Genomic DNA, 7,380 nt, shown 5'->3' with positions numbered 1-7,380 from the left:
AAAATTGATTGGTTTGAATCATTTAATTTATAAGATTTAGGAATCAAAATTTGTAATTATTTAAAAACCCACATTGAAATTGTTTAATATCAACACACCCACATTTGAATTATTTTATACTTTAGATTTCATAGCCAAATTTCATTTGTAAAAATATTTATATACCCAAATTTTCAATTATTTTACATGCCCAACTTTTATTTTTGTTGTAAAGAAGTGTAACTTGAAACAACAGTATATCATATAAAGAGAAATAAAGATTAAAGTTATATCATGAATATTGGTCATGATTTGTAAAACTCAGAACTGTCAAGTAAATTTAAGACACGATTAAAAATGTTCAGAATATGTCAAGCCATACTGAGAAAAAATAAGAATGTCGAGAATATGTCGAGAAATTTCAAGACAGTATTCAAATGTCAAGAATTTGTCAAGAAATTTTAAGACCATATTCAGAATGTCGAGAATATGTCGAGTAAATTTTATACAAATTTAATATAAATGAGAATTTGTCAAGAAAAATTAAGACACAAGTCATACTTTTGGAGAATGTCGAGTAAAAGTTCATGCAAATTAAGACAAAAACTGGTCTTTTCAGACTTTTAGACTTTTGTAGTGAAATATACATCGTAAATTTTGATGTTACTAAAAATTATCCCTTTTCTAATTAATCTAAGTCCTTATCCTCAAAAAGAAAATAGGATAGACAAATGCTAACAACTTTGATCACAAAACTGAAACTAAAATTTTTCAGGGTGTCGTTTGAAAATGTTGTGCACAGAGTAGTAATTTTTGGGGTAATTAGTTTAATTCGTTTTCAAATTAACTTCTTTTCTCTTGGAAAGCAATTCGAAAATGGACCATTACTAGTATTTTGGCGTATATATACGATACGTAAGGAAAATATTTACTACTAATTATTAACACGACATCAATGAAAGAAATATTTATTGGTACCGTTCCTCTTAAAACAACTGTTGGAAAACAGCACATGATAATTTTTTTAATTTTTTGGTTATGTACAGACAAAAACCTTTGATATTTGCCCTTTGTACGATCTTGTCGTATCAAGTACTGATACCATATACTAATGAATTCACAATACATATAATTGAATGTGTTTGAAGTTATTTGACTTTGTAATCTCCGATAGGGACCATCGAAATAAGTATATCACAGATACATTTAACCTTTCTACATGTATATAATAGATAAATTGAAGTTAACTTTCTAGTTTAAGTCCATTGGGCTATATTGAATCCATTGATTTTAAAATAATGTATGTTTTTTTTCACAAAAAGGTAAACAAACACTTACATTGAAGTCGTTGATTGTTGTAAAACAAATATCTAAGTGTCTATGGTGAACCCCACAAAGAATAATCAAAGTACTGACGGACTGTTTACTCGGATGCACCAATTATCTGATGGTTGGCGAATAAATGGCACTTACATAATTTCATACCCCTGTAGACTGCTATGAGTATAAACTTGGTGTTGTTTTCTAACATCCAGTTTCAAATATTTCAACCACATTTAGGACTAATAACATCTTACTAGTAAAACAATTAGGTAGGTATTGTTGGCACACTCGGAGTGTAGACAAGGGATAACTGAAAAAGAGAAAGATAAAGGGCACTATATCTGGATAGTAAATACAATAAATGTTCGCAGTCGGTTAGAAGTGGTTGTGTATATGGGACAAAACCTTATTTTATAAACAATTTTTTACTCAATTTCGCAACACCTTAAAGACATTGGGACTTGCGGGCCCAAACCCTTTCTACACTGAGGTTTATTTTGATGATGTGATCTCTTTCTCTGATTTTTTAAAATCCATCTCATTGAAAGGCGTACATTCATTTTCCAGTTTTGTCAAAACTGTAATTTTGATTTAAAGAGTTTAAATTCTTGAAATATTCATAGAGGGAGTATATTTTTCAGGCAGGATATTCATCAAGACACTGCAACAGAGACATTCATGAGTGGGCCGATTTTGTAATATATATAAATAAGGAGATGTGGTATGATTGCCAATGAGACAACTATCGACCAAAGTTCAAATGTTCAAATGAAGTGGATGTAAGCAAATATAGACAACTGTACGGCCTTCAACAATGAGAAAACCCATACCATATGGTCGGATATAAAAGGACCCCACATGAAAAAAAGAAACAATTCAATTGCGAAAACTAACGGCCTTAATTTATAACAAAACAGATAAACTAAAACAAATATTACAGACATGAACCAACGACAACCACTGAACTACAGGCTCCTGACTAAAGGATGTGGCGTGGTTACACATGTTTGTGAGTGCTCAACCCTCCCCACACTAGCCGAATTTACACTATGCCGAGTTGACATGTGCCGAGATGTCCTGCTTCGATACAGAGCATATATCCCGGTCTGTATGCCATGTAAAAACAAAAGATTTTCCTTTTATATGTTTGTGCTGTACACGAATTAAATTACTAAGGGTATATACTCCATGTGGAGGTGCTTCTACTTACAGGAGGCTTATACACAGAAGAAGAAGCATACTAACAGAGGGAAATAACCTAAAGGCTACACCATTATATTCGAAATCGAAAGTGGAAAACTGTCAACTTGTTTAAAAGCTTCATGTGCTAACGTTAGTAACATTTAACACTTTTAAATAATTAAACTAATTTGATACTATGTTAAAAATCAAACAAAACCTTCAAGGTTAACTGACTTCCCCCACATAGCCATATATATAGGTAGTCCGAGATTACTCTGAGTAATTTTCTGATTTGGTCGCCTCAGAATCCCTTATCAAGCCCTTTCTAGTCTATTCGGGATAATTGATGCCAATTACCTCACCTCCAACTGGCGCCTTTTATACCTACAGCACCATGCTGATACACCCCAAGAAGGTAAGCATTTTTAAAATAGAGGACATCCAAATGGCATATATATCCTTTTAGCCTTTCAGAATCCGCTAAAATTTTGAAAAAATACCAACATTATAGTCTAAGTAGACTTAGAAGCATTTAAGTCTGGTTCAAAACAACATATATATTGCTAGATCAAAATCATGTTTTATCTATATACAAAATAAAAAAAAAAAGTTTTTGAATTAATTATTATCATGATTATCATGATTATTGTTAGTCCAAATAATTATGATGTCTTGAAAGGCTATTATATTTTTTTCTTTGACACCTTACATCGACGGCGTCAAAGAAAAAAATATAATAGCCTTTCAAGACGTCATAATTATTTGGACTAGATTATTGTACATGTTGTAAATATGTTCAAATTTTAAATTTTTTCCCTAGTTTGTGCCTTCTTGTAATCTTCAACATATTGAAGTTAAGGAGTATTATGTACAGTAGATGTAGATGTATGGAGCTTTGATATATTGCATACACGTGACTCTTCCATCGGAATTCAAAATCTGATTTTTAATCCCTCTTCCGTCCCTCCCATTTGTAATTCAAATCTACCTTTTTTTTTAAATTTAATATTATTGTAAATTTGTAACATGATTAAATTAAAGACAAATTTTCACAAAACAGTAGATTATGGATCATCGGGTGCAAATACATTTGGATATCCAGTTTTTGCTTGTTGTTAAAATCTGTTCTTCTTGATAAGGTACAAATTATCTTGTCCTGCATGGTGAGACATTTTTAAGAAGGCTCAAGTTCGGTGACCTATAGTTGTTAATTTCTGGTTTGGGAACACAGTTATCACCTTCGATTTTCATTGTTTACAAATATAGTCCCTACTGTGGACAGTGTATTAGTTGCAATTTTTTTCATAACCCTTCCTAATTTATTTCTTCATGTTTTATGCCTCAAATAGCACGTAGGGGGATGAAATTACACTGTAAAGAAATTTGGGTCATGAATTTTAAAGTAAAGCAGTGATTTGGTCTAGCTGAAAACTAAAATTTAGTATGTTTGAAGCGTATCGAAAGAATTCAAGACCCCCTTAACATAAAATTGTCCATATTTTGAGTTAGAGCTGATGAAGTTTTCTATAATTAGTCCCCTACCAACGAAGTTGAAGGGGAAAGTCTGTCTGTCTGTCTGTCTGTCAGTCCGGCAAATCAGTTTTCCACACTTTTTTTCTTTGTCCTTGAAGATATTGCCATCACTTGGCGTTCGTCGTCGTCTGTCGTCGTCCGTCTGGTGTAAACTATTTCAAACATCTTCTCCTCTGAAAGTACTGAACCAATTCCAACCAAACTTTTTGCTGAATGATGCTTAGGGTATCTAGAATAAAGTTTGTGTTTTATTTACTGTTTCATTAAATCACATGGCCACCATGGCTAAAAATAGAACATAGGGGTAAAATGCAGCTTTTGGCTTATATCTCAAAAACCAAAGCATTTAGAGCAAATCTGACATGGGGTTAAAGTGTTCATTAGGTCAAGTTCTATCAGCCCTGACATTTTCAGTTGAATCTGATAACCAATTGTTGGGTTGCTGCCACTACATTGGTAATTTTAAGGAAATTTTGCAGTTTTTGGTTATCTTGAATATTATTAATGATAAAAATAAACTATAAACAGCAAAAATGTTCAGCAAGGTAAGATCTACAAATAAGTTCATATGATCAAAATTGTCAATTGACCCCTTAAGGAGTTATTGCCCTTTTAAGGACAATTTTACACAATGTGTTTATCATGTTTTCTAACTTTAAAAAATCTTCTTCTTTGAAAGTACTGAACTAATTCCAACCAAACTTAAGCTGAATGATTGTAAGGGTGTCTAGAATAAAGTTTTTGTTTTATTTTTCTGTTTCGTACAAAAACATGGCCGCCATGGCTAAAAATAGAACGTAGGGGTAAAATGCAATTTTTGGCTTATATCTCAAAAACCAAAGCATTTAGAGCTAATCAAAGGAGGTAAAAATGTTTATTAGGCCAAGCTCTGTCAGCCCTGAAATTTTCAGATGAATCTAACAACCCATTGTTGGAATGCTGCCACTTAATTGGTAATTTTAAGGGAATTTTGCAGATTTTGGTTATTATCTTGAATATTATTAATGATAAAGATAAACTATAAACAACAAAAATGTTCAGCAAAGTAAGATCTACAAATAAGTTCGTATGACCAAAATTGTCAATTGTCCCACTTAAGGAGTTATTGCCCTTTAAAATCAATTTTTCAAAATTTGTTCATTTAGTTTGCTTACTTTAAAAAATCTTCTCCTTTGAAACTGCTGAATCAATTTCAGCCAAACTTGGGCTGAATGAGTTTCAGAGTATCTAGTATAAATTTTGTATTTTATTTTCTTGTACGTCAAGAAACAAAGCCACTATGGCTAAAATGAAACATAGGGGTAAAATGCATTTCTTTGATTTTGTAGAAAATATGACAGATACAAAGAACATTTCAATGGAAGTTTTAAGCCATTCATTAATATATATTGAAAAGCAAAAATAATCATTGATGAAAGATTTAAGCAAAAAAATACAGGTGAGCGATTCAGGCTCTTGAGAGCCTCTTGTTTTCGTTATGCTTGAAGATATTGATTTGATAAATGGTATATAGTTTTATCATGACAAGTTACAGATCAAGATCTAATTTTGTTCAGGTCTGATGATTTTGTGCAGAGTTATGGTCCTTGGACTTAGAAAATTCACTCAAATAATCAGTTTTCCTCACTTTTTTTCGTCATGCTTGAAAATAATGATTTGATAATTGGTATATAGTTTTATCATGACAAGTTACAGATCCAGTTTGAATTTTGTTCCAGTACAATGAATTTTTAACCGGTAGTGGAATGTGTATTACCATGCAATACTCTCAGAATGCTTGTTTTGATAAAATTTGTCCCAAAATTAGTACACCACACTGTAAAAATATTGAGAAAGTGCAGGTGGGATTTTTTTTTTATTCAACCATGCTGGATCTATGTGATCACTCAGGATTTGGAGATGGTGCAAAATTCGAAGTTGAGTAAAGACATGTCATGAAAATAATTGTGTGTTTCTATGACTTGCAGAAATTTATACATCATTTTAATCATCAACTGCCAACTTTTAATATGTTATTTGTCCTTAAATTAAGAAATACTTTGGGCTGACAATTTATTTATTTTAGATATACACTTGCATATAGTTCCTTTGTTAATCAAAATTTATATTAAATTAACATTTATAAATGAATGTGGAAAATGTAATTTATCAAATTTAAGCAGTTGATAGGAATAATGAAAGTGTCTTATCAGTATCTTATGTTCCTGTATGCCATTGAATAAAATTTGGTTCAATATGTGTATTGATATCAGAGTTGATTCCCACACTTTTTAAAAATCGGTTATTGATTTGGGGATGTACGGCGGGCGGGCGGGCGGCTGCCAAAAACAGTGGCCATTCATTTACATGAAAACGCTTTGAAGAAATTTTTTCAAATTTAGATATGTTGTTTCCTGTGACTAAATGAAGGTCAGGTTCAATTTTCACGATTTTAGCTTTTCTCGTTGTTCAGTTATAGCCCTTTCCCAAGAATTCAACTTTTGAGGAATTAATCCATTTCTGTACAAAGGGGAATAACTCATCTTTTATTTAAAAGATTTTTAAAAGACATTGTATTAATGATAAATGACATTTTGGATTTTTTTTTCTTTTCTTTGGTAAATTGTTTGAAGAATTTTGTGGTAGGGTTTCGTTTGTTATTCTGTATAAACTAATTTTCTGAATGCTATATATATAATTTTTTTATTATGAAGTGAACTCCTTTAATTAGATAATAATCTATTTTTATTATAGGATATATTTCATTACATTTTTAGAAGTTGTTACATTGATAGATAAGTTGCAGATCTGTGTTAGTTTGTGACAAATAAAAGAAAAAATATTTGGAACTATTAATTATATTTGACTATAATTTGAAAATAGATATACATTGTGTTACATCATATCTAATTTTAGAGAACTATTAATCATATCTAATGTTAGACAGTTAGAGTACTATGTTAAACCATATTTCTGTTCAAAGGGAAATAACCCTTCAGATTTGCAAATATCATTTTCATTATTAATAAGATCTGGGAAATATCTTATCATATGATTATAATTGGAGTGACAGATTTATCTGAAAATTTTCTGTTTCCTGATAAGATCTGTAGGACTGTATAAATGAAGTTTGAAATTTGCTGTTCATTATTAGACATTTTGAAGATAATTACAGATAAGTTTTATAAGATTTTTAAGAGATATTGTATTAATGATAGATAACATTTTAGATTTTTTTCTTCTTTTCTTTGGTATATTTATGCCAGCGCCATAATAGGTAAATGTCCAATTTAAATTTTTCAGTTATTTGACTACAGTCATTTTGTGTCACAAACCTATGCTGTGCCAAATATTCAATCACAATCCATATACAAGCTGTTTAAA

At 30.9% G+C, this 7,380-nt stretch overlaps 1 protein-coding gene across 1 annotated transcript in view; it reads left to right on the top strand.

Annotated features, from left to right (window-relative positions):
* Window positions 1-2,527: 2,527 nt before the first annotated feature.
* LOC127700019 (uncharacterized) overlaps window positions 2,528-7,380 on the top strand; it is a 64,627-nt gene continuing 59,774 nt past the window's right edge. Inside the window, exon 1 of the mRNA XM_052203457.1 lies at window positions 2,528-2,634. The gene's annotated coding sequence lies outside the window, so the exon portion shown is untranslated. The remainder of the gene's footprint in view (window positions 2,635-7,380) is intronic.

The sequence above is a fragment of the Mytilus californianus genome, unplaced genomic scaffold (genome assembly GCF_021869535.1).
Source record: "Mytilus californianus isolate M0D057914Y unplaced genomic scaffold, xbMytCali1.0.p SCAF_46, whole genome shotgun sequence".
Lineage (NCBI taxonomy): Eukaryota > Metazoa > Mollusca > Bivalvia > Mytilida > Mytilidae > Mytilus > Mytilus californianus.
This window is presented reverse-complemented; position numbering and strand designations above follow the sequence as displayed.